Consider the following 27,436-nt stretch of genomic DNA (forward strand, 5'->3'; position numbering starts at 1 on the left):
TCGGTCTGTTGTTCTATACCCCGCCACAACTCCTGTGCGGTGTGGGGCCTGTCCCCCAAACATATGAGTTTCAGAATGGCCTGCTGACGTTTACCCCGTGCTGTGCTGAAGTTGGTGGTGAAGGTGTGTGGCTGACTGGATGAGCAGGTGGAAGAAGAGGAGGAGGAAGCTGAGTAGGAGGAGGAGGAGACAGGAGGCAAAGAATGTTGCCCTGCGATCCTTGGCGGCGGAAGGACGTGCGCCAAATAGCTCTCCGCCTGGGGCCCAGCCGCCACTACATTTACCCAGTGTGCAGTTAGGGAGATATAGCGTCCCTGGCCGTGCTTACTGGTCCACGTATCTGTGGTTAGGTGGACCTTGCCACAGATGGCGTTGCGCAGTGCACACTTGATTTTATCGGACACTTGTTTGTGCAGGGAAGGCACGGCTCTCTTAGAGAAGTAGTGGCGGCTGGGAACAACATACTGTGGGACAGCAAGTGACATGAGCTGTTTGAAGCTGTGTGTGTCCACCAGCCTAAATGACAGCATTTCATAGGCCAGTAGTTTAGAAATGCTGGCATTCAGGGCCAGGGATCGAGGGTGGCTAGGTGAGAATTTACGCTTTCTCTCAAATGTTTGTGAGATGGAGAGCTGAACGCTGCCGTGTGACATGGTTGAGATGCTTGGTGACGCAGGTGGTGGTGTTGGTGGTACATTCCATGTTTGCTGGGCGGCAGGTGCCAACGTTCCTCCAGAGGCGGAGGAAGAGGCCGAGGCGGCGGCAGCAGCAGCAGAAGAGGCCGAGGCGGCAGCAGCAGAAGATGTAGCAGGGGGAGCCTGAGTGACTTCCTTGTTTTTAAGGTGTTTACTCCACTGCAGTTCATGCTTTGCATGCAGGTGCCTGGTCATGCAGGTTGTGCTAAGGTTCAGAACGTTAATGCCTCGCTTCAGGCTCTGATGGCACAGCGTGCAAACCACTCGGGTCTTGTCGTCAGCACATTGTTTGAAGAAGTGCCATGCCAGGGAACTCCTTGAAGCTGCCTTTGGGGTGCTCGGTCCCAGATGGCGGCGGTCAGTAGCAGGCGGAGTCTCTTGGCGGCGGGTGTTCTTATTTTTCCCACTGCTCCCTCTTTTGCTACGCTGTTGGCTCGGTCTCACCACTGCCTCTTCCTCCGAACTGTGAAAGTCAGTGGCACAACCTTCATTCCATGTGGGGTCTAGGACCTCATCGTCCCCTGCATCGTCTTCCACCCAGTCTTGATCCCTGACCTCCTGTTCAGTCTGCACACTGCAGAAAGACGCAGCAGTTGGCACCTGTGTTTCGTCATCATCAGAGACGTGCTGAGGTGGTATTCCCATGTCCTCATCATGAGGAAAAATAAGTGGTTGTGCGTTAGTGCATTCTATCTCTTCCACCCCTGGGGAAGGGCTAGGTGGATGCCCTTGGGAAACCCTGGCAGCAGAGTCTTCAAACAGCATAAGAGACTGCTGCATAACTTGAAGCTCAGACAGTTTCCCTGATATGCATGGGGGTGATGTGACAGACGGATGGGCTTGGTTTTCATGCGCCATCTGTGCGCTTTCTGCAGAAGACTGGGTGGGAGATAATGTGAACCGCTGGATCCACTGTCGGCCACCCAATTGACTAATGCCTGTACCTGCTCAGGCCTTACCATCCTTAGAACGGAATTGGGCCCCACCAAATATCGCTGTAAATTCTGCTGGCTACTGGGACCTGGGGTAGTTGGTTCACTAGGACGTGTGGCTGTGGCGAAACGGCCACGTCCTCTCCCAGCACCAGAGGGTCCACTAACACCACTACGACCATGTCCACGTCCGCGTCCGCATCCCTTATTAGATGTTTTCCTCATTGTTCCCGTTCACCACAATTTTGAGAATGGAAAATTTGGGAATGCTTTTTCAACCCAGAACAAAAAGTCTGCTTTTACGGTCACTACAAATAACTTGACCAGCTAAAACTGTGCAGATTTGGTTGAATAGAGATGTGAGACCTGTTTTTTTTTGCGCTGTGTGACAGTTATAGGTTTAATCACAGAATGACACTTCTATCAGCACGCTAGCGTGTGTCTTAGGTTTTTCTGAATGACACTATCAATACCTTCAATGTAAGTTTTTCTTTTTGGGATAGATTTCAAGTAGGCCTCAAATACCACAAACTAGTTATTTTCAGAATGGCAAATTTGGGAATGCTTTTTCCACCCAGAACAAAAAGTCTGCTTTTACGGTCACTACAAATAACTTGACCAGCTAAAACTGTGCAGATTTGGTTGAATAGAGATGTGAGACCTGGTTTTTTTTGCGCTGTGTGACAGTTATAGGTTTAATCACAGAATGACACTTCTATCAGCACGCTAGCGTGTGTCTTAGGTTTTTCTGAATGACACTATCAATACCTTCAATGTAAGTGTTTCTTTTTGGGATAGATTTCAAGTAGGCCTCAAATACCACAAACTAGTTATTTTGAGAATGGCAAATTTGGGAATGCTTTTTCAACCCAGAACAAAAAGTCTGCTTTGACGGTCACTACAAATAACTTGACCAGCTAAAACTGTGCAGATTTGGTTGAATAGAGATGTGAGACCTGTTTTTTTTTGCGCTGTGTGACAGTTATAGGTTTAATCACAGAATGACACTTCTATCAGCACGCTAGCGTGTGTCTTAGGTTTTTCTGAATGACACTATCAATACCTTCAATGTAAGATTTTCTTTTTGGGATAGATTTCAAGTAGGGCTCAAATACCACAAACTAGTTATTTTGAGAATGGCAAATTTGGGAATGCTTTTTCAACCCAGAACAAAAAGTCTGCTTTTACGGTCACTACAAATAACTTGACCAGCTAAAACTGTGCAGATTTGGTTGAATAGAGATGTGAGACCTGTTTTTTTTTGCGCTGTGTGACAGTTATAGGTTTAATCACAGAATGACACTTCTATCAGCACGCTAGCGTGTGTCTTAGGTTTTTCTGAATGACACTATCAATACCTTCAATGTAAGTGTTTCTTTTTGGGATAGATTTCAAGTAGGCCTCAAATACCACAAACTAGTTATTTTCAGAATGGCAAATTTGGGAATGCTTTTTCAACCCAGAACAAAAAGTCTGCTTTTACGGTCACTACAAATAACTTGACCAGCTAAAACTGTGCAGATTTGGTTGAATAGAGATGTGAGACCTGTTTTTTTTTGCGCTGTGTGACAGTTATAGGTTTAATCACAGAATGACACTTTTATCAGCACACTAGCGTGTGTCTTAGGTTTTTCTGAATGACACTATCAATACCTTCAATGTAAGATTTTCTTTTTGGGATAGATTTCAAGTAGGCCTCAAATACCACAAACTAGTTATTTTGAGAATGGCAAATTTGGGAATGCTTTTTCCACCCAGAACAAAAAGTCTGCTTTTACGGTCACTACAAATAACTTGACCAGCTAAAACTGTGCAGATTTGGTTGAATAGAGATGTGAGACCTGTTTTTTTTTGCGCTGTGTGACAGTTATAGGTTTAATCACAGAATGACACTTCTATCAGCACGCTAGTGTGTGTCTTAGGTTTTTCTGAATGACACTATCAATACCTTCAATGTAAGTGTTTCTTTTTGGGATAGATTTCAAGTAGGCCTCAAATACCACAAACTAGTTATTTTGAGAATGGCAAATTTGGGAATGCTTTTTCAACCCAGAACAAAAAGTCTGCTTTTACGGTCACTACAAATAACTTGACCAGCTAAAACTGTGCAGATTTGGTTGAATAGAGATGTGAGACCTGTTTTTTTTTGCGCTGTGTGACAGTTATAGGTTTAATCACAGAATGACACTTCTATCAGCACGCTAGCGTGTGTCTTAGGTTTTTCTGAATGACACTATCAATACCTTCAATGTAAGTGTTTCTTTTTGGGATAGATTTCAAGTAGGCCTCAAATACCACAAACTAGTTATTTTCAGAATGGCAAATTTGGGAATGCTTTTTCAACCCAGAACAAAAAGTCTGCTTTTACGGTCACTACAAATAACTTGACCAGCTAAAACTGTGCAGATTTGGTTGAATAGAAATGTCAGGTCTATTTTTTTGTCGCTGGGTGACAGGCTCAACTTGCCCCTGATGTAATATATGGCCAAAAAATAACCACACTGTTGATGGTTAAATGCACTTGGGTGACACAGGCTCAGCCTGCACCAGATGTAGTATACGGCCAAAAAATAACCAGACTGTTGATGGTTAAATGCACTTCTTTGACACAGGCTCAGCCTGCAGCTAATGTAGTATATGGCCAAAAAATAACCAGACTGTTGATGGTTAAATGCACTTCGGTGACACAGGCTCAGCCTGCAGCTGATGTAGGATATAGCACAAAATAACCACACTATCGATGGTTAAATACACTTGGTGATAGCTCGTGCTGGCGCACTACAAGTCACAAAATGGCCGCCGATCACCCCAGAAAAAAGTGATCTAAAAACGCTCTGGGCAGCCTCAAAAAAGTGAGCAAGTCAATAATAGCACTTCAATGTTCCACAGCTGCAGATCGATCACAGAATGAAGTCTTTTGGAGGAGTTAATCTGCCTAATCTCGCCCTAACGTCGCAGCTGCAACCTCTCCCTATACTGATCATAGCAGAGTGACGTGCGGCGCTACGTGACTCCAGCTTAAATAGAGGCTGGGTCACATGGTGCACTGGCCAATCACAGCCATGCCAATAGTAGGCATGGCTGTGATGGCCTCTTGGGCCAAGTAGTATAACACTTGTTGATTGGCTGCTTTGCAGCCTTTCAAAAAGCGCCAAGAAAGCGCCGAACACCGAACCCGAACCCGGACTTTTACGAAAATGTTCGGGTTCGGGTCCGTGTCACGGACACCCCAAAATTTGGTGCGAACCTGAACTATACAGTTCGGGTTCGCTCATCCCTAGCTGCCACCTTATCCCGTAGTCTTCAAATGTGACATGGCAACTTGAAATTATCCTAGTGAAGTCTGCCTTCCAAAAACCATATATTGCTCCTTCTCTTCTGTGCCCTTCAGTGTGTCCATACAGCAGTTTACGATCACAAATAGAGTGTTTCTGTAAACTACAAAATCAGGGTAATAAATATTGAGTTTTTTTTTGTCTGTTAACCCTTGCTGTGTTACAGGGGGAAAAAATGATTAAAATGGAAAATCTGCCAATGAAGTGAAATTCTAAAATTTCATCTACATTTTCCTTTAATTTTTGTGGAGCACCTAAGGGGTTAACAACATTTGTAAAATAAGTTTTGAATACCTTGAGGGGTGTCGTTTCTAAAATGGGGCCATTTATGTGTGGTCTCTATTATGTAAGCCCAACAGTTACTTCATAACTGAACTGGTCCTTAAAAAAGTGGGTTTTGGAAATTTTCTTAAAAATTTTAAGATTTGTTTCTAACGTCCCCCCAAAAATAAAAAAATAAAAGGCATTTACAAAATGATCCAAACATAAAGTAGACATATGGGGAATATAAAGTAATAACTAATTCACTATCACTATCTGTTTTAAAAGCAGAGAAATTGAAATTTGGAAAGTTTTTCAATTATTTTTGTAAATTTTGGATGTTTTTTATAAATAAAAAATGAAATATATTGACTAGAATTTACCACTAGCATGAAGTACAATGTGTCATGAGTAAACGTTCCAAAGACACTACCACATAAAGTGATACATGTCAAATGTAAAAAAAAAAATGGCTTGGTCCTTAAGGTGAAATATGGCAGGGTCCTGAAAGGGTTAAACACACAGATCTTTTGTTATACACACCAACTATTAGTCTGATTGGACAGAAATTGGTCAGGTAATCTGTTGGTGTAATAGAGCTCTAAAGGTACCTTTACACAAGCCTATTATTGTGTAAATTATCGTTAAATTGAGGGAAACTGCAACTGAAAGATTATTAAGTAGTGTAAAAGCAATGAACAAGAGAGTGACAACTGACAATCGGTACATTTCTCATTGGTTTGATAGTTTGTGTGGGCGCAAAAATTATCATTGTATGTTAAAGATTGTATACGTGTAAATAGGAATCGTTCATTGCATGCACAATTAAAAACAATTACACCGTGGGTGTGTTTACTGATACCACTCAAGTTATAGGCTTGTGTAAATGCAACTGTCTGCTTTGCAAATGATGGCATATGCGATCAAAATTACTATTTTATGAATGATAATTGGCGTGTCTAAAGGGTCATTGTTGAAACATTCACTACACCAAGAAATAACTCGTTCATCACTCAATCGTACCAATCATCTACTCGTGTAAAGGTATCTTAACTATCTAAGTACATAGTAGTGTTATCTGTTACCCTATGTAACATCACAGATAGCACAGTGATAATTCTCTGAGTATCGGCAGCCACTGCCCTCCCCAGACCAGAACTCCCAGATGCAGAATAAAGGAGTGAGAGGGATGGGCTTCAGGATCCAGTGCAGCTAGGCAAGTACTTGCTTGGAGGAGTACGCTGTCAGTTACATGATGTGACTTTTATGCTTTGTCCCCCCACTCTCCCAGTATTGAAAGGCGGCCTAATATATCGTCACATGCATCTTGTTGAGCTGCTGCCACAATCCCCATTAATCTGTTAATTTATACATAGAATTACTGTGCTTCAGTATTAAAAGGCGGTCTAGTATATCGCCATGCACATCTTGTTCACCTGCTGCCACAATCCTCGTTAAACTGTTAGTTTATACATTGAAATACTTTGCCTCAGTAATATAGGGTGGGTTGGTCTAATATATTGCCGTGTGCATCTTATTGAACTGCTGTTATAAACCCAGTTAATCTATTAGTTTATATACAGAATTACTGTGCCTCAGTACTAAAGGGCAGTCTAATGTATCGCTTTATGCATCTTGTTCAACTACTGCCACAAACCCTGTAAATCTGTTAGTTTACACATGGAATTACTGTGCCTTAGTATGAAAGGATGGTCAAAAATATTGCCACATTTATCTTGTTAAACTGCTGCCACAATCCCCATTAATCTATGAGTTTATACATAGAATTACTGTGCCTCAGTATTAAAGGGAGGTCTTACATAGAATTACTGTGCTTCAGTATTAAAGGGCAGTCTAATATATTGCCGTGTGCATCTTGTTGAACTGCTGCCACAACCCAGTTGAGCTTTCAATTTATACATAGCATTACTGAGCCTCAGTATTAAAGGGCGGTCTAGTATATTGCCGTGTGCATCTTGTTGAACTATGTACTGCCATAAACCTGTTAGTTTAAATGTACTGTAGAATTACTGTGCCTCAATATTAAAGGGCGGTCTTATTTATCGCTGCATGCATCTTGTTGAACTGCTGCCACAATCCCTATTAATCTGTTAGTCTATACGTAGAATTACTGTGCCTCAGTATCAAAAGCCAGTCTAATATAGTGACACATTTATCTTCTAGAACTGCTGCCACAATCCATATTAATCTGTAAGTTTATACATAGAATTACTGTGCCTCAGTATTAAAAACGGTCTAATATATTGCCTTTTTCATCTTGCTGAACTGCTGCCACAAACCCTCTTAATCTGTGAGTTTATACATATAATTCCTATGCCTTAGTATTATAGGGTGATCTAATATATCATCATGTGCATCTTGTTGAACTGCTGCCACAATCTCTTGTAATCTGTTAGTTTATACATAGAATTACTGTGCATCAGTATTAAAGAGTGGTCTAATATATTGCCATGTGCATCTTGTTCAATTGCTGCCACAATCCCTAGTAATTTGTTAGTTTATACATAGAACTACTGTGCCTCAGTATTGAAGGGTGGTCTAATGTATTGCTGCATATACACTCACCTAAAAAATTATTAGGAACACCATACTAATATGGTGTTGGACCCCCTTTTGCCTTCAGAACTGCCTTAATTCTACGTGGCATTGATTCAACAAGGTGCTGATAGCATTCTTTAGAAATGTTGGCCCATATTGATAGGATAGCATCTTGCAGTTGATGGAGATTTGAGGGATGCACATCCAGGGCACGAAGCTCCCGTTCCACCACATCCCAAAGATGCTCTATTGGGTTGAGATCTGGTGACTGTGGGGGCCATTTTAGTACAGTGAACTCATTGTCATGTTCAAGAAACCAATTTGAAATGATTCGAGCTTTGTGACATGGTGCATTATCCTGCTGGAAGTAGCCATCAGAGGATAGATACATGTTCTTATTCTGTTTACGCCAAATTCGGACTCTACCATTTGAATGTCTCAACAGAAATCGAGACTCATCAGACCAGGCAACATTTTTCCAGTCTTCAACAGTCCAATTTTGGTGAGCTCGTGCAAATTGTAGCCTCTTTTTCCTATTTGTAGTGGAGATGAGTGGTACCCGGTGGGGTCTTCTGCTGTTGTAGCCCATCCGCCTCAAGGTTGTGCGTGTTGTGGCTTCACAAATGCTTTGCTGCATACCTCGGTTGTAACGAGTGGTTATTTCAGTCAACATTGCTCTTCTATCAGCTTGAATCAGTCGGCCCATTCTCCTCTGACCTCTAGCATCCACAAGGCATTTTTGCCCACAGGACTGCCGCATACTGGATGTTTTTCCCTTTTCACATATGGACGGAACCGGGGTCGCCTCGGATCCAGTCAGCAAACAAACAGAAACACACAATGTCTGCACACTTAACTGAAGGAGCTGCAGCAGCAGTGAAAACAGATCCAAAGTCAGCAGACAATATCCGAAGTACTTGCTTCAGCAGAACTCTGGTCCATAGAAAGATATCACAAGTGAAGATACTCAAGCGAGAGATACAGCTCAAATGAAAAGTATAATCCGCGCCCTACAAAGGAGGAGGGGTGATTTAAAGGCAGAGAAATCAAACACAGGAGGGACAGCTGGGAGGAAGGAAACAGAAAGTAAAGACCTCAACACAGGGGCGGAGAAACAGAGCAGAGAGAACTCCTCCAAGCACTAGTAGTGACATCATCACAGGGGTGGAGAAACAGAGCTGTGAGAACGTCTCAAAGCTCTGGTAGTGACAATATAAAAAGGAAAAAAAGAGAGGGGGAGGAAAGGAAAGAAAAAAAAAAAAAGAGGGGGAAGTAAGTAAGGGAAAAGAGGTACACGGGATGGCCCCAAAAACTAATAGGCGTTCTGAAGATCTCTCTGCCCAGAAACCGGCCACTAAACCCTTTGTAGGAATACAAATAGACCAATTCCTAAAGTCCCCAAGGGTTAATACTAAAGGTGGTCAAAACGACATTAGTTCTAAAAGAACTGACAATACTGAGGTGACGGAAGCAGAACCACAAAAAGTTTCTGGGTACCCCCAAGGGGAAGGGGGAATAGAGGGAGAGGATATGTTTAACCACCTCAGCTCCCCTAGCTTAAACAACCTTAATGACCAGGGCACTTTTTACACTTCTGCACTACACTACTTTTACCGTTTATTGCTCAGTCATGCAACTTACCACCCAAATGAATTTTACCTCCTTTTCTTCTCACTAATAGATCTTTCATTTGGTGGTATTTTATTGCTGCTGACATTTTTACTTTTTTTGTTATTAATCAAAATTTTACGAAATTTTTGCAAAAAAATGCAATTTTTCACTTTTTTCCCAAAAAAACGACATCCATACATAAATTTTTCTCTAAATTTATTGTTCTACATGTCTTTGATAAAAAAAAAAAATGTTTGGGTAAAAAAAAATGGTTTGGGTAAAAGTTATAGCGTTTACAAACTATGGTACAAAAATGTGAATTTCTGCTTTTTGAAGTAGCTCTGACTTTCTGAGCACCTGTCATGTTTCCTGAAGTTCTACAATGCCCAGACAGAAGAAAAACCCCACAATTGACCCCATTTCGGAAAGTAGACACCCTAAAGTATTCGCTGATGGGCATAGTGAGTTCATAGAACTTTTTATTTTTTGTCACAAGTTAGCGGAAAATAATGATTTTTTTTTTTTCTTCTTATAAAGTCTCATATTCCACTAACTTGTGACAAAAAATAAAAACTTCCATGAACTCACTATGCCCATCACGAAATACGTTGGGGTGTCTTCTTTCCAAAATGGGGTTACTTGTGGGGTAGTTATACTGCCCTGGCATTTTAGGGGCCCAAATGCGTGCAAGGTAGTTTGAAATCAAAATCTGTAAAAAATGGCCGGTGAAATCCGAAAGGTGCTCTTTGGAATGTGGGCCCCTTTGCCCACCTAGGCTGCAAAAAAGTGTCACACATCTGGTTTTGCCGTACTCAGGAGAAGTTGGGGAATGTGTTTTGGGGTTTCATTTTACATATACCCATGCTGGGTGAGAGAAATATCTTGGCAAAAGACAACTTTTCCCATTTTTTTTATACAAAGTTGGTATTTGACCAAGATATTTATCTCACCCAGCATGGGTATATGTAAAATGACACACCAAACCACATTCCCCAACTTCTCCTGAGTACGGCAATACCAGATGTGTGACACTTTTTTGCAGCCTAGGTTGGCAAAGGGGCCCACATTCCAAAGAGCACCTTTAGGATTTTACAGTTCATTTTTTACACATTTTGATTTCAAACTATTTACCACACATTAGGGCCCCTAGAATGCCAGGGCAGTATAACTACCCCACAAGTGACCCCATTTTGGAAAAAAGACACACCAAGGTATTCCGTGAGGGGCATGGTGAGTTCCTAGAATTTTATATTTTTTGTCACAAGTTAGTGGAATATGAGACTTTGTAAGAAAAAAAAAAAAAATCATCATTTTCCGCTAACTTGTGCCAAAAAATAAAAAATTCTATGAACTCGCCATGCCCCTCACGGAATACCTTGGGGTGTCTTCTTTCCAAAATGGGGTCACTTGTGGGGTAGTTATACTGCCCTGGCATTCTAGGGGCCCTAATGTGTTGTAAGTAGTTTGAAATCAAAATGTGTAAAAAATGACCTGTGAAATCCTAAAGGTGCTCTTTGGAATGTGGGCCCCTTTGCCCACCTAGGCTGCAAAAAAGTGTCACACATCTGGTATTTCCGTACTCAGGAGAAGTTGGGCAATGTGTTTCGGGGTGTCATTTTGCATATACCCATGCTGGGTGAGATAAATATCTCGGCAAAAGACAACTTTTCCCATTTTTTTTATACAAAGTTGGCATTTGACCGAGATATTTCTCTCACCCAGCATGGGTATATGTAAAATGACACCCCAAAACACATACCCCAACTTCTCCTGAGTACGGCAATACCAGATGTGTGACACTTTTTTGCAGCCTAGATGGGCAAAGGGGCCCACATTCCTTTTAGGAGGGCATTTTTAGACATTTGGATCCCAGACTTCTTCTCATGCTTTAGGGCCCCTAAAATGCCAGGGCAGTATAAATACCCCACATGTGACCCCATTTTGGAAAGAAGACACCCCTAAGTATTCAATGAGGGGCATGGCGAGTTCATAGAATTTTTTTTTTTTTGCCACAAGTTAGCGGAAATTGATTTTTTTTTTGTTTTTTTTCTCACAAAGTCTCCCTTTCCGCTAACTTGGGACAAAAATTTCAATCTTTCATGGACTCAATATGCCCCTCAGTGAATACCTCGGGGTGTCTTATTTCCAAAATGGGGTCATTTGTGGGGTGATTGTACTGCCCTGGCATTTGAGGGTCTCCGCAATCATTACATGTATGGCCAGCATTAGGAGTTTCTGCTATTCTCCTTATATTGAGCATACGGGTAATGAGATATTTTTTTTTCGTTCAGCCGTCGGGCTGAAAGAAAAAATGAACGGCACAGGTTTCTTCATTCGCATCGATCAATGTGGATGAAAAAATCTCTGCCAAAAAAAAAAAGGAGGGAAAAGGCGTCTGCCAGGACATAGGAGCTCCGCCCAACATCCATACCCACTTAGCTCGTATGCCCTGGCAAACCAGATTTCTCCATTCACATCAATCGATGTGAATGAATAAATCATTGCCGGGATTTATTATTATTTTTTTTATATACAAAATGTTTGCCAAAGTATATGAACACCGCCGCCTCCTCAGCTCATATGCCTCGCCAAACGTATCTTTTACTGCAGAGGAGAAATCTCGTCTTGCAGCGCCGCATACACTGACTTTTGTGTAATCTGACAGCAGTGCAATGCTTCTGTCAGAATGCACATCAGTGCTGCAGCTGGTTCATCGGTTGGTCCACCTGGAAGGTAAAAAAAAAAAAAACAAAAAAGAAAAAACCAGGCCGCAACGCAATAAATTTATTAACTTTATAATAACTTTTTGTCACGGAACCATGAACCAGACGTACAACAAGAGATAAGTGAAAATAAGAAGGCTTTATTGAAAATAAAGCTGTAAAGCAAAAGTCCAAACGAATGGTGAAACCGAAGCAGAGTCTTTGAGAGGCCAGAGATCAGGAACCAGAAGGGTAGTCAGACGAAGCCAGGATCAGGAATCAGCAGGGTAGTCAGACGAAGCCAGGATCAGGAACCAGCAGGGTAGTCAGACGAAGCCAGGATCAGGAACCAGAAGCAGCAGCAGTCTTAGAAGCATGTGAACACAGGAGGACCAAGCAAGGAACTGAAGCCACAGACCTCCTATATATATGAGCTAGGCATCCAGCTCCTCCCAGTGGGAAGGAGGAGCCGCAGGGTGGAAGGCTACAAGAAACCCAGAAACCAAGATGGCCGCCAGCACATGTCAAACGAAGGAGAACAGCAAGAAGGTAGGACCATGACAGTACCTCCCCCTCAAGGGCCCCTCCTCCGCGGAGGAAAAAACGGTTTCTGAGGGAAGCGTGCGTGGAAGGCTCGGAGCAAGGCAGGAGCATGGACATCTGCGGAGGGAACCCAGGAACGCTCCTCTGGACCATAACCACGCCAATGGGCCAAAAACTGCACTCGACCGCGGACCAGGCGTGAGTCCAGGATATTGCTCACCTCATACTCCTCATGATTGCCCACTCGGACCGGACGAGGCCGAGGAACCGAGGAAGTGAAACGATTACACACCAGTGGCTTCAACAGGGAGACATGAAACACGTTAGAGATCCGCATGCCAGGAGGAAGCGCAAGGGCATAGGCTACCGGGTTTACCCTGCGAAGCACTCGGAAGGGACCAACAAAGCGAGGCGCCAGCTTGGGAGTGGGCACTCGAAGGTTGAGGTTGCGGGTGGACAACCATACACGGTCTCCGACCTGGTAGGAAGGAGCAGGCGCTCGTCTGCGATCAGCCTGGAGTCTCTGGCGCTGCGCAGAGGCCTCAAGGGACTTCTGGATCTGTACCCAAGAAGCACGTAGGACGGAAAGGTGATCCTCCACAGCCGGAATATCCTGGGGAGAGAATACCTCCGGTAACACGGCAGGTTGGAACCCATAATTGGCCATGAAGGGAGACGTCCCAGAGGAAGAGTTCACCGCCGTGTTCCTGGCAAACTCAGCCCAAGGCAGAAGGTCAACCCAATTGTCTTGGTGATCGGAGACATAGCAACGAAGGAATTGCTCCAAGGCCTGATTGGATCGTTCTGCGGCCCCATTGGACTGAGGGTGGTAGGCCGAGGAGAAGGAGAGATGAATCCCCAACTGGGAGCAAAAGGCGCGCCAGAACCTGGACACAAACTGACTCCCCCGATCCGACACAATCTCCTTGGGCAAACCGTGCAACCGGAAGACCTCCCTGGCAAAAATCGTGGCCAACTCTTGTGCAGAGGGTAACTTCTTGAGAGGAACACAGTGGCACATTTTGGAAAACCGATCCACAATCATGAGAATGACCGTATGGCCTCGGGATGCAGGGAGGTCCACAATGAAATCCATCCCCAGGTGTGACCATGGGCGCTCCCCGGTGGCTATGGGTTGCAGAAGGCCCAACGGAAGGTGCCGAGGGGACTTACTCTGGGCACAAACGGAGCATGCCGCTACATATGCGGCGATGTCGGAACGTAGGGAAGGCCACCAGAACAGACGTGAAACAGCCCAGGACAGCTGATTCTTTCCAGGATGCCCCGCGGTCTTGGAGTTATGGTAGGTTCGCAACAACCGAGTGCGCAACTCCTCAGGCACAAAACATCTGCCGTTGGGTCTCCCAGGGGGAGCACCAGATTGAGCCGCCAAAATCTGCTCACCCAGGGGAGAGGTCAGGCTGGTGCGAATGGCGGCCAGGATCTGATTCGGAGGTATGACCGAAGTCGGAATCGACTCCTCCTTGGACAGCTCGGAGTACTGCCGTGATAGGGCATCCGCCCTGATGTTCTTGGAACCGGGTAGGTAGGAGACCACGTAATTAAAACGTGGCAAGAACAGAGCCCATCTGGCCTGACGTGGTGTCAATCTCTTGGCCTCAGAAAGGTAGGTCAGATTCTTATGGTCCGTCAGGATGAGAACCGGAACCACCGAACCCTCGAGCAAGTGCCTCCATTCTTTAAGGGCCTGCACGATGGCCAATAACTCCCTGTCACCAATCTGATAGTTGCACTCCGCGGAAGACAGTTTCCGGGAGTAAAACCCACAAGGAAGCAGAGGACCCTCTGGTGTTCTACGCTGAGACAGAAGGGCGCCTACTCCCGTCTCAGACGCGTCCACCTCGAGGACAAAGGGCAACCCAGGGTTGGGATGCGACAGAATCGGAGCCGACACAAAAGCGGACTTTAGGGCCTCAAAAGCTCGGATGGCCTCGAGCGGCCAGACCTGGGAATTACTGCCCTTCCTGGTCAGATCCGTGAGAGGCTTGGCCAGCATGGAAAAGTCCCTGATGAACTTCCGATAATAATTGGCGAAGCCCAAAAAGCGCTGCAGGGAACGAAGACCACTGGGCTGGGGCCACTGTAAGACAGCCGAAACCTTCTCAGGATCCATGGAGAACCCCTCAGCGGAAATGATGTAACCTAAGAAGGTTACCTGGGATCGGTGAAATTCGCATTTCTCAAGCTTACCGAACAGCTTGTTCTCTCGTAACCGTTGCAACACTCGTCTGACATCCAGAATGTGGGCCTCCATGGATTCAGAATATACCAAGATGTCATCCAAATAGACCACCACACACTGCTGCAACAGGTCACGGAAAACATCGTTGATGAATTCCTGAAAGACTGCGGGCGCATTGCACAACCCAAAGGGCATAACCAAGGATTCATAATGACCGGTCCTGGTGTTAAACGCGGTCTTCCACTCATCGCCCGCCTTGATCCTTACCAGGTTATATGCCGCCCTCAGGTCGAGTTTGGTAAAGACCGTGGCCCCTTTAAGGCGATCGAACAGCTCGGAAATCAAGGGTATCGGGTAAGCGTTCTTGATCGTGATGCGATTGAGACCCCTGTAATCGATGCAAGGCCTCAACTCACCGCCCTTCTTTTTCACAAAGAAAAATCCAGCCCCTGCCGGGGACGAGGATTTGCGAATGTGTCCGCGTGAAAGCGCCTCCCTCACGTACTCCTCAATGGCCTCATTCTCCGCTACCGACAGTGGATAGACTTTGCCACGAGGAGGAACGGCACCAGGTTGTAACTCTATGGCACAATCGTATGGGCGGTGCGGAGGTAGGGCAACCGCGCGCACCTTATCGAATACATCCCGGTACTCCTCGTATTCAGGAGGCAACAGAGAGTCCGAGGAAGTACACAGCAACTTGACAGACCCATGGATGCAACTAGCCCCACACTGCGGTGACCACGAGAGGATCTCGGCCGATCTCCAATCGAAAGTCGGATTATGCTTCTGGAGCCAGGGGTACCCCAAGACCACCGAGTAGTGTGGAGACGAAATAACCTGGAGACAGACCGACTCTCTGTGAACGGCACCAATGGCTATCCCCACTGGAAGGGTCTCATGAGTCACGTGTGACGACAGAAGGGGTCTGCCGTCTATCGCCTCAAGAGCCAGTGGGGAACCTCGAGCCTGCAGAGGAATGGAATTGGCGGCAGCGAACACACTATCAATGAACAAACCACCAGCACCAGAGTCCACCAACGCCTGGGTCGTCACCGAGCCCCCGACCCAGGAGAGGACAACAGTGATCAGTGGTTTGTCAACACGGGAAACCGGGGACGAGGAGACTCCACCCAAGATCTGCCCCCGACAGGATCTCAGGTACGAGCGTTTCCCGGACGGTTCGGACATGCCAACTGAAAATGCCCACCGAGACCACAGTACATGCATCGACCCTCGCGTCTCCGGAGTACCCTCTCCCCCTCGGACAGGCGAGCAAACCCCAGCTGCATGGGTTCACCCCCAGACAAGTCATCCCCAGGAGGCGTGGGAGGAGAGGGAGGCACGGGTGGGACAGCAAACGTAGGCGCCAATCTGTTAGAAGACCTCCGCAGGCTCTCCTTAAAGGAAGGTCTCTCCCTGAGTCTGGTGTCAATCAAAATCAGGAAAGAAATAAGAGACTCGAGCTCCACTGGTAGGTCCTTAGCTGCAACCTCATCCTTCAAGGCATCCGAGAGACCATGAGAGAAAGCAGCGACCAGAGCCTCATTATTCCAGCCCACCTCTGCTGCCAGGGTACGAAACTCAATGGCGTATTCAGCTACGGATCGTGAAACCTGTCTGATGGACATAAGGAGCTTCGCAGCAGAGGCAGCACGAGCCGGCACATCGAATACCTTCCGAAGAGAAGCAACAAAACCGGAAAACTCGGCAACCACCGGATTGTTGTTCTCCCATAAAGGGCTGGCCCAGGCCAAGGCCTTGTCCGAGAGCAGCGAGATCAAGAAGCCCACCTTTGATCTCTCAGTAGGAAAGGCATGTGGCAGCAACTCGAAATAAATGCCCACCTGGTTAAGGAAACCTCGGCACTGAGTTGGCTCTCCCCCAAAGCGCTGTGGAAGAGGGGCAGAACCGGTCATACCCCGAAACACCGCAGGCGCAACAACAGGTGTCGGGGTAGACTCTGGCGCAACAACCGGAGCGGCAGTAGGAGCGACAACCGACCCATCGGCAACGGGAGCGAAATGAGCCGTGCGTTCAAGCAGGGTTTGCAACGCCACAGCGAACCGACCCAACAGGTGATCCTGCTGATCAAGTCTGGCAACCAGCATGGGTAGCGAGGATGGCCCTGTACCGTCAGAACTCATGGCTTGGTCCTAATGTCACGGAACCATGAACCAGACGTACAACAAGAGATAAGTGAAAATAAGAAGGCTTTATTGAAAATAAAGCTGTAAAGCAAAAGTCCAAACGAATGGTGAAACCGAAGCAGAGTCTTTGAGAGGCCAGAGATCAGGAACCAGAAGGGTAGTCAGACGAAGCCAGGATCAGGAACCAGCAGGGTAGTCAGACGAAGCCAGGATCAGGAACCAGCAGGGTAGTCAGACGAAGCCAGGATCAGGAACCAGCAGGGTAGTCAGACGAAGCCAGGATCAGGAACCAGAAGCAGCAGCAGTCTTAGAAGCATGTGAACACAGGAGGACCAAGCAAGGAACTGAAGCCACAGACCTCCTATATATATGAGCTAGGCATCCAGCTCCTCCCAGTGGGAAGGAGGAGCCGCAGGGTGGAAGGCTACAAGAAACCCAGAAACCAAGATGGCCGCCAGCACATGTCAAACGAAGGAGAACAGCAAGAAGGTAAGACCATGACACTTTTGAACAGAACATATAAACTTTATTTAACTTTTTGAACTGAACGTTAACTTTTTTGCTTACCGGTGTTTTTTTTTTTTGTTTTTTTTTGCTTTTATAGGACAAACCTCTCCTTCCCCATGGGACAATGTGCAAAGCGCAAATCGCCCAAAGATGTGGCGAAGTACATTATGCACTTTATCCCAGGTGAAAGGAGAGGTTTGCAGCAGCTGTGAGTAAAAGGGCCCTAATAGCCCTGTGTGCCTGTCCTGTGAGATGCAATCCCTATGCTAAGTGTACCTGTGTGTGGTACTTCCGGAAACACTCCCCTAAGCATAGGGCAGGGTGGTCAGGGCAGCCAGGACAGAAATAGCGGGTGTCACGCCTTATTCCACTCCTGCTACAGACACAACATTTTTTTTTCGGGGTGACGGTTGGGTTGAGGTACCAGCAATGACATTGGGGAAATGTCGCTCGTGTAGACGGCTCACTACACTGGTGGTTGGGACCACGGAACCTCCTGGATAGAGGAGGTTCTTGATGATCTCTTCCTGAAATTTGTGGAAGGATCCTGTTCTCCCAGCCATACTGTAGAGAACAAAACTATTATATGCAGCCAATTGAATCAAATATACAGACACCTTCTTATACCAGCGTCTGGTGCGTCGGGAAACTAAATAGGGAGCCAACATCTGGTCATTGAAGTCCACCCCTCCCATGAGCGCATTATAGTCGTGGACTGAGAGGGGCTTTTCAATGACACTGGTTGCCCGTTCAATTTGTATTGTCGTGTCTGCGTGAATGGAGAAGAGCATGTAAACGTCACGCTTGTCACTCCATTTCACCGCGAGCAGTTCTTCGTTACACAAGGCAGCCCTCTCTGCTGTGGCACCCCTCTCCCCCCTTGCAAGACTAGGTCGCACAGTGCCACAGCAGCCAATCTGTTCTAGGAACAAATGCCTGAAGAGGGGCACACTTGTGTAAAAATTGTCCACATAAAGATGGTACCCCTTGCCAAATAAGGGTGACACCAAGTCCCAGACTGTCTTCCCACTGCTCCCCAGGTAGTCAGGGCAACCGACCGGCTCCAGGGTCTGATCTTTTCCCTCATAGATCCGAAATTTGTGCGTATAGCCTGTGGCCCTTTCACAGAGCTTATACAATTTGACCCCATACCCTGCACGTTTGCTTGGGTTGTATTGTTTGAAGCCAAGACGCCCGGTAAAATGTATTAGGGACTCGTCTACGCAGATGTTTTGCTCAGGGGTATACAAATCTGCAAATTTCTGGTTGAAGTGGTCTATGAGGGGCCGAATTTTGTGGAGCCGGTCAAAAGCTGGGTGGCCTCTGGGACGGGAGGTGCTGTTGTCGCTAAAGTGCAGGAAACGCAGGATGGTCTCAAAACGTGTCCTGGACATAGCAGCAGAGAACATGGGCGTGTGATGAATTGGGTTCGTGGACCAATATGACCGCAATTCATGCTTTTTGGTTAGACCCATGTTCAGGAGAAGGCCCAGAAAAATTTTAATTTCGGAAACTTGGACTGGTTTCCACCGGAAAGGCTGGGCATAAAAGCTTCCCGGGTTGGCGGCTATAAATTGAGTGGCATACCGATTTGTTTCTGCCACGACTAAGTCCAAGAGCTCCGCAGTCAAGAGCAGCTCAAAAAATCCCAGTGCCGAACCGATCTGAGCTGTCTCAACCCGAACTCCAGACTGGGCGGTGAAAGGGGGAACTACAGGTGCGGCTGAAGTTGGGGACTGCCAATCAGGGTTTGCCAGCACCTCAGGGACTCTAGGGGCTCTACGGGCCTGTCTGTGCGGTGGCTGCGACGGGGTAACTAATGCACGTGCCACCGTACCAGCTTCAACTGCCCTTCTGGTGCTCGCCACTTCACCATGTTGTACGGCAGTGCTGGTACTAGGTCCAGGATGGGCTGCGCTGCTGGTGTATGCCTCACCACGTAATCCGACAGCGCCAGCCCCACTCTGCTGCCCTTGAAACGGATCCTGCACAACCTGTGGTCTAGCGACACGTGGCCGGGTACGCCTGGTGCTATCAGGGACCTCAACCTCCTCGTCCGAACTTTGGGTCAGACTGCCACTGCTTTCTACAGGTTCATATTCTGACCCGCTAGATTCATCAGATGAGGGTTCCCATTCCTCATCCGACTGGGTCAGAAGCCTGTAGGCCTCTTCAGAAGAATACCCCCTGTTTGAGATTTGGACTACTAAATTTAGGGGTATTCCCTGAGACTACCCAAGAAAAAAAGCAGGCCTGTCTTACAAATGGGAGGCTAGCGAAGTATCGGAGGCCGCTGCGATTGATATAAAAATATCAAAACGGATTTTTTTATCGCCGCAGCACTTGTAAAGTGATTGTGCAGTGATCAAAAAAATAATAATTTTTTGTCACTGCGGTTGGGCGGGCGTGGGTGAACGCACGTGTGGGCGACTGATCAGGCCTGATCGGGCAAACACTGCGTTTTGGGTGGAGGGCGACTAATACAATTATAGATCTGACTGTGATCAGTTTTGATCACTTACAGATACTATAAAAGTACAAATGCTGATTAGCGATACGCTAATCAGCGAATAAGTGACTGTGATGCGTTGGGCTGGACGCTAACCGACGCTAACTACCTAACCAAGGGACCTAAACTATCCTAAAACTATCAGTCAATACCAGTGAAAAAAAAAAGTGACAGTTTACACTGATCACTTTTTTCCCTTTCACTAGGTGATTGACAGGGGCCAATCAAGGGGTTAATTGGGGTGATGGGGGTGATGGGGGGGTGATCTGGGGCTAAGTGTGGTGTTGGGTGTACTCACTGTGATGTCTGCTCCTCTGCTGGGACCAACCGACCAAAAGGACCAGCAGAGGAGCAGAGAAGCCATTTAACACCTTATATTTATAAATATAAGGTGTTAGATGGCTTGTGATTCGATTTTTTAAAAATCAGCAACCTGCCAGCGATGCGCATGCGCGGGCCGGCTCTGACCGAAATCTCGCGTCTCGCGAGAGGACGCGTATATGCGTCCAGGAGGAATGAATCGACCGCCTCCAGGGCGCGTCCCTGCGTTCGGCGGTCCGGAGGCGGTTAAGCTTGATTCCACTTCACTAAAAGAAATACTAATGGCAGTAAAACAGAATGCGGATTTAATACAAGGCATTACAACCCAACTTGGGTCAATCCAAGCCGACGTGGGACTGATTGGAGACGATTTGTGAAATATCCGAGATAGAATTAACAATGTGGAGAGCTCTATGGCATTAATGCAGAATGAATCCCAAAAAATAAACACCGAGGCCTCCACCCTGAAGATAGATTTTAACCTTCTTAAAAGAAAGGTGGTGGACCTCGAAGATCGATCACAAAGATATAATTTGAGAATTTTGGGGGTTCCAGAAGGTGTGGAATATAAGAACCCTACCCAATTTATACAGTACAGTCGCTGATCCTGGAGAATTTTAGGAGGGATTTTTTCTCAGCTATGTTCATGGTAGAAAGAGCCCACCGGGTCCCAGGTGGGAAACCAATCCCTGGGCGACAACCACGAACACTCCTTGTTAAGATGCTCGTTACAAGGGACAGAGATATGATACTAAGAAGGGCGAGGGAATGTTCCCCCGTTCTATATGACGGGAACAGACTGGCCTTCTTTCCTGATTTTTCAAAGGATATCCAGGAAAAGACACGTTTGTTTATGACTGTTAAAAAGAGGCTAAGAGAAAGGGACATTAAAGGGCTTCTGTCACCCCACTAAACAGTTTTTTTTTTGGTTACTTTTAATCCCTATACTACGATTTATGCATACATACTGTAATTAATCATTTTGGTTCAGCAGAATATGTTAAAAACGTACTTTTAAAATATGAAAATTACCTTGCTACCAGCAAGTAGGGCGGCTACTTGCTGGTAGCAGCCGCATCCTCCTATCCTAAAGACGCCCCCTCCGCATGTTGGGACAGGGCCAGCGGACGGGATCTTTCTCTGCTGGCCCTGTTTGCATTCAAAATCAGGCGCCTGCGCCGTACCTGTCTTCGGTCGGCGCAGGCGCACTGAGAGGCAGACGCTCGCTCGGCCGCTCCATCCTCAATGCGCCTACGCCGATGACGTCACATCTACACCCGGCGCAGGAGCATTGAGAAGGGGGACGCTCGCTCGGTGCTCCTTCCTCAATGAGCCTGGTGTAGATGTGACGTCATCGGCGCAGGCGCATTGAGGATGGAGCGGCCGAGCGAGCGTCCGCCTCTCAGTGCGCCTGCACCGACTGAAGACAGGTACGGCGCAGGCGCCAGATTTTGTATGCAAACAGGGCCAGCAGAGAAAGATCCCGTCCGCTGGCCCTGTCAATCAACATGCGGAGGGGGCGTCTTTAGGATAGGAGGATGCGGCTGCTACCAGCAAGTAGCCGCCCTACTTGCTGGTAGCAAGGCAATTTGCATATTTTAGAAGTACGTTTTTAACATAATCTGCTGAACCAAAATGATTAATTACAGTATGTATGCATAAATCGCAGTATAGGGATTATAAGTAACCAAAAAAAACAAAAACAGTTTAGTGGGGTGACAGAAGCCCTTTAAATACTCACTTATTTTCCCAGCAAAACTTTTAAAAATACCACTTTTTTTTTGACACCCCGGATAAAGCCGCGGATTGGCTTGAACGAAACAATATGTGATTTAACTGTTGTTGGGTTGGCTGGGAATAATAATTATTAGAGGGTGTTTATATTTTCCACTTTCTTTGCTTTCCTAGTGGGGAGGTGCCGAGGGGGGGGGGGGGGGATTATGGGAGGGATGGTCATAGGTGAGAAATCTGCTGCAATATGTGGTGGATTATTTGTATGGGGGGGCTGGGTGGGCTGGGATGCGTCCTTTTTTTTTTTTTTTTTCCTCTCTCTCTAATTACTGCTCATAATGTCTATCACAATTCTTACCTGGAATGTTAGGGGTTTGGGGGACAGAAGAAAAAGACAAGCGGTTTTTTATATGATGCGTATACATCTTCCAGCAATTGTATGCCTGATAGAAACTCATCTTACTGGGGAGACATCCGGGGTGGTCACCAGGGGATGGGCTGTGCATGCGTATCACTCGACCTTCTCTAGTCATTCTAGGGGAGTGACAGTCTTTATTCATAAAACGATTGAATTCTTCTGCGAGGCGTCCTCTGTTGACCACCAGGGAAGATTTGTTTTCTTATACTGTAAGTTGGCCGGGAAGATGTGCATTTTGGCCTTTGTTTATATTCCACCTCCATTCTCGTTCTCAGTGCTTAACTCTCTGTTAACATTTATTGACAAATGGCCGGAATGCCCCACATTGATTATTGGGGCTTTCAATTGTGTTATTAATCCGACAGTAGATAGGGTTGCTATGGGTGTGGAGGGAGACGCCTCTGTGCAGGGGTCCCCCTTGGCACGCTTCTGTTCCGAGGCCGGGTTTGAGGATGTCTAGAGAGGTCTGGGCCAAGGGAGAAGAGTCTTCTCATGTATTAGTAAATCAGGTAGATCTATGTCCAGAATAGACCATGCATTGATTAATAAAAAAAATATGTACGATATGTAACACGAATGAAGTACGAGACTAGGTCACTTTCGGATCATCTACCGATACTCCTCGAACTCTGCCCGGCCCAGGATAAACAAATAGGGAGGTCTCCTTTTAGATTAAATCCTTATTGGCTATCACTAATAAAGAATCATGAAATAATACAAAATTAAATAAACCAATTTTGGCTAACTAACCATGGGTCAACTAAAATCCAAATGGCATGGGATACTTTTAATGCCTATATGAGGGGTATAATGGTCAGTCACATTGCAAATTTGAGAAAGGAGTATGGGAAAAATGAGAAGAATTTAAAAGTACAGGCGTCCTCAGCCACACAATCTTTCTATATAAATAGGACAGAGGAAAACAGGGAAAATATGCAGAAGACTGCACAAGTATACTCTAACTTTTTGTTGGAGAAGGCACAACAGAGCTTATTCTTCAAAGGGCAAAAATATTTTACTGAATCGGGGCGACCAGGGAAACTCCTATCTAGGGTGACCTCGAGTCAGGAATCCAAAAAGAATATAGATAATATACAATTGTCCAATGGGAGGATGGCTAGGGGACAAGACTCCATAGAGAAGGCCTTCCTTGATTACTTTTCAGACCTCTATAGAGCCGATTGTAGGATCACGTATGAATTGATGGACTTTTATCTTGATGGTATAGTCTTTCCTACTATCACTCCGGCTCAAAGGAAGGTATTCGAGGCCGATCTATCTATTCAGGAGCTGGAAGGTGCAATTAAGCTATGTTCGGGTAACTCCACCCCCGGTTCAGACCGACTCCCATATGAATTCTATGTTAAATATAAAGAGGATGTTTTTCCTAGATTGCTGGAGGTCCTTGCTGAATCGGTGGAGGAGGGGAACCTGCCGGGCTCAATGATGGAAGCTGTAATAATATTAATTTCAAAAAAAGGTAAGAACCCCATAGATATGGGATCCAATAGACCGATCTCGCTGCTTAACGCGGATGTAAAGCTCCTGGCGAGGATCTTGGCCACAAGACTTTCTGGGGTTATCTCCTCCGTGGTCCACCCGGACCAGAACGGTTTCATTCAAAACAAAGGTACACACCATAATCTTCACCGGCTTTTTGCCAATATACAGGCTCCAGGGGGGTCTGCTCGTTCCATCCTGTCTCTAGATGCCTCTAAGGCCTTTGACAGGGTGGAGTGGCGGTTTCGATGGAGGGTTTTGGCGAGGATGGGTTTTGGGGAGAGATTTATAAACATGATCAAAACACTCTATAGATCCCCTACGGCCAAGTTGAGTCTCAATGGGAGCCTTACTGCCAGTATTGATCTAAACAGAGGTACTCGCCAGGGTTGTCCATTATCCCCACTCCTATTCAATATTTATACTGAGCCCCTGGCCTTGGCTATTAGGCAGGATGCCCAAATTAAAGGATTTGGAATACTGGGAGAGGAAGATCGTATTTCTCTATACGCGGATGACGTCCTTTTTTTTGCAGATAATACAGAGATAACTGTCCCAAGAATTATCCGGATGGTTAAACTATTTGGTGAGGTTTCAGGCCTGGATATAAACTGGTCAAAGACTATTTTGATGCTAATAGACCCGGTGTCTCAAGAGGAGACCTTCACAACCCAGTTAGATGTTGTTGATACTTTTCAATACTTGGGCATGACGATATCCCCCAAGGTTGAAAATTCTGTACATCTTAATCTGACCCCATTGATAACAAAAACGAGGGCAAAAATTGGGATTTGGCTGAGACTTCACTTATCTAAAGCTGACCGAGTTTCACTGGTTAAAATGGTAATTCTACCCCAATTTCTCTATGTCCTTAGGAATTTACCTATTTGGATAGAGGATAAATATTTCAAACTAATGGAAAAAATAATCAATGATTTGATTTGGGGAAGAAAACGAGTGAGACTCAAACTAGAATACTTACATAAGCCGTTGGAGCATGGGGGTTTAAATCCCCCATGCTTTAAAGGTTATTTCATCGCTGCTCAGCTATGGATGTGTAATGAATGGCCAAATAGTACTTTTTTAAGCAGCCTAGTAAGAAGCTCTGCATATAATAATATATTTACGCTTTTGGAATCTGGGCTATTGATTAATAGGGACCGGGGTCATAAAGGGACTACAAAATTACTATTGAAAATGTGGGCTGTTACTAGAGGATGGTTGGGGGTAAAGGGATCACTTATATTCACGCCTCTCTGGCACAATATCCACTTACAGACATTAGATAGTATAGCAAGGGATCAATTCTGGCAAAAGAATGGGATTCTCTTCATGGCACAGGTTGTTAAGAACGGAGAAATTAAGTCGTTTGTGGAACTATCACATAGTTTAGAGAATTTATCATGGTTTAGGTATTTTCAGCTTCGTTCGGCACTTTTTAGTTTGGATGACAAATCACTGCTAGAAATAGATGATTCTTCTCCGTTAAATGAGAGGTTTGGGAAGACACCATTAAGAATGAAGATTTCAAATATATATAAATTATTAATTAAGTCACGGTTTTCTGAGGCAAAATCACCAGGGCAAAAGGCCTGGGAGAGGGACTGCCAAAATATACAAATGGTAGGGTGGGGGAGCATTTTCACTAATCCAGATGTACTTTCCCATAACTTTAATCATGTTCTAGTACAGTTTAACATTTATCATAGATTATACAGTCCCTGACAAAAGTCTTGTCGCTTGTGTACAAATTGACCTGAAGTGCCACCAAAATATATTTCTAATCAAGATTTTGTTACAAGAAATGGGTCATTTTAATCCCAACAGCTTTTGTAATAATGTTTCAGTGCAAAACGAAACTGACAAAAAGTATTCTAATATTCACAGCTTGGTAAAGCCCATTGAGTCAATTTTTGCCAAGACATAAGTGTTGTCGCCTTGTCATATGAGCTTCACCTGTGACTAATTATGGATCAATCAGGTCTCAGGTGTGTATAAAAAGAACCCTAGTACACTAGACCTTCACATCAACTGCAACTAGACCTCTGCAAACAAGCCTAAGAGACTAAAGTGTTGATTATCAAGAGGCTGAAGACCAGATCCACTGCTGATGTGGCAGACACCTTCAATGTGTCTCAGCGTCAAGTTCAGAGGATAAAAAAAAGATTTGAAGAGACTGGAGACGTTTTGGACAAGGCCAGGTCAGGCCGACCCCGCAAGACAACTGCTCGAGAGGACCGTTTGTTGGCTCGAAAATCCAAGGCCAGCCCATTTTCCACTGCAGCAGAGCTCCACGAGACCTGGTCACCTGAAGTCCCTGTGTCAACCAGAACAGTTTGTCGGATTCTGTCTCGAAATGGCCTCCATGGTCGAATCAGTGCCCATAAGCCAGCACTAAACAAAAGACAATTGAAAAACCGTGTGGCATTTGCCAGGGGACACAGCCTGCTAAAAGGATGGATGCTGGAAAAGTGGCAGAAGGTGGATTTTTCAGATGAATCTTCTGTTGAATTACCCCACAGTCTCCGCAAATATTGCAGGAGACCTACTGGAACCCGCATGGAGCCGAGATTTACCCAGAAAACAGTGAAGTTTGGTGGAGGCAAAATCATGGTCTGGGGTTACATCCAGTATGGGTGTGTGCGAGGGATCTGCAGGGTGGAAGGCAACATCAATAGTCTAAAATACCAAGAAATCTTAGCTACGTCTTATATTCCCATCCATCGCATACTTCCATCTCCACATCAAAGTTCCTTAAGGCAAAGAAGATCAAGATGCTTCAGGATTGGCCAGCCCAGTCACCAGACATGAACATCATTGAGCATATGTGATGTAGGATGAAAGAGGAAGCATGGAAGACGAAACCAAAGAATATTGATGAACTCTGGGAGGCATGCAAGACTGTTTTCTTTGCTATTCCTGATGACTTCATCAATAAATTGTATGAATCCTTGCCAAACCGCATGGATGCTGTCCTTCAAGCTCATGGAAGTCATACAAGATTTGGATCTCACACCACCACTACTTAATTTGCTGACATATTTTGGGATTTGCAGTAAAGTTGTTCAATTTCTGTATAGGCGACAAAACTTTTGTCTTGCCAAAATTTGACCTTTCTGTCTTGATTAAATGATAAATCTTTTTTCAGTGAAACTAATTTATTTCAGTGCATAAAACATCATTTGGGAGGGCTTTAGCTTTTCATATGAGCTATTTCTAACACCAATTGATTAATTAAAAGTCAGGTTAATAGCAGGAGTTTCTACAAAATAGAGAAGCGACAAGACTTTTGTCAGGGACTGTATGTTACCCCTATTTGGTTAAACAAGTGTGGAATAAGAGATACCTCCAACTGTCCTTGATGTGATACTGTTGGTGCGGATTATCTACACATGATCTGGGCATGCCCAGAACTTGCGGCATACTGGAGTGGTATTAACAACTTCCTTAGATTAAAGG

This window comes from Bufo bufo, chromosome 3 (assembly GCF_905171765.1).
Source record: "Bufo bufo chromosome 3, aBufBuf1.1, whole genome shotgun sequence".
NCBI classification, from domain to species: domain Eukaryota; kingdom Metazoa; phylum Chordata; class Amphibia; order Anura; family Bufonidae; genus Bufo; species Bufo bufo.